The 1,523-nt window shown below is 36.5% G+C and overlaps 1 pseudogene; it reads left to right on the forward strand.

Moving 5' to 3' along the window:
* The first annotated feature begins 673 nt into the window (after window positions 1–673).
* On the forward strand, window positions 674–1,423 carry LOC144961731 (uncharacterized; annotated as a pseudogene).
* Window positions 1,424–1,523: the final 100 nt, after the last annotated feature.

Raw genomic sequence — 1,523 nt, forward strand, 5'->3', positions numbered from 1 at the left:
ATAACAAAGGCCTGAGTGACGTCATCTTCGAACTATCTATAGATAGTTCGAAGTTGACGTCTGTTGAATTATTTCTATGTATTATTACTATTAGTATATGATATGATTTCTAATGGTCTAAGAGAAACAATTGTGTAATAATGTCTCTCTACAATACTTTGTTGGCTATTTCCCTTGAACGAAGGGCGTTCACTATTATGATAAATAACCGGGTGTTTACATTTCACTTTTGCTGTTGATTCCTTCCTACTGAAATTCACTCACGATGTCTCCATGTTAATATGTTGTTCTTTGGGTTTGAATAAAAACCATAGTTACAAAAGTATCCTGTGTCATCCTAAATTATGTCAAACTTAACAGGTTATGGGCCCACATTTCTTTACCTAGTTTAGCCTCTAACAAAAGACATCTACCCATTTCAAATATGGTTCTCCAATTCCGTACAGCGACACCGTTCTGGTGTGGAGAATAAGGAGCAGAGGTTTCATGCCTTATTTTATTCTCTTGCATCAACCGCTGAAATTCACCCAACGTGAATTCTGTCCCATTATCTGACCTCAGACATTTCACTATTCCATAAGGGCTCGAATCCGCCAAAAATCTCATAGTTGCTGAGACTGTGTCACTTTTTTGTTTAAGAAAGTACACAAAGGACATTCCGGAAAAATTAGATATGACTAATTGCAAACCAAGAGCAAATCCCTCTGAACAAAAATTTGAGTGGTCAAATGATAGTGATCCAATAGATGAAAGAAAATACAGGGAGGCTGTTGGTAGCTTGATTTATCTTATGATATACACTAGGCCTGACATTTGCTGGATAGTTACAAAACTTTCTCAACATTTGTCCAGACCATTGGCATGCCATTGGGTGACAGTCAAACATGTATTTAGGTATTTGAAGGGAACCATTGACTATGAATTAACTTACAGAAGAAGTATTGACAACCTTTCTTTGATAGGGTATAGTGATGCCGATTGGGCTTCAAGTCCTGATGATAGGCGAAGCACTTCAGGTTATTGTTTTGGTCTGACATCTAATGGAGCTTTAGTTTCTTGGAAATCTAGGAGACAACCCAGTGTTGCTTTGTCCTCATGTGAGGCAGAGTACATGGCTCTTGCACTTGTAGTACAAGAAAGCCTTTACTTAGACCAGTTGTTGAAAGACATTGACAGAGAATATCAATCAGGTAATGTTTTGATTTTTGAAGACAATCAGGGAACAATCGCTTTAGCGAACAATCCAGTGAACAGACAAAGATCTAAACACATAGACATAAAATTCCATTTTATTCGCACAGAACTAAGGAATGGAAAGTTTACTTTAAAGTACTGCCCTACTGCAGACATGTTGGCAGATATTATGACAAAGCCTTCAACTAAATTTCAATTGCAGAAATTCAAATCCTTGATTTTTGGCTAAAATATGGTGATAGCCTTGAAAATTGTTTTGGATGTATTATTTTGACACATAATAATGTGAATACTTGTGTTGATGAGACACACACATACATGTATTATGA

The sequence above is a fragment of the Berghia stephanieae genome, unplaced genomic scaffold, assembly GCF_034508935.2.
Source record: "Berghia stephanieae isolate SIO BIC M18660-M18661 unplaced genomic scaffold, UCSD_Bste_1.3 scaffold3848, whole genome shotgun sequence".
NCBI lineage: Eukaryota > Metazoa > Mollusca > Gastropoda > Nudibranchia > Aeolidiidae > Berghia > Berghia stephanieae.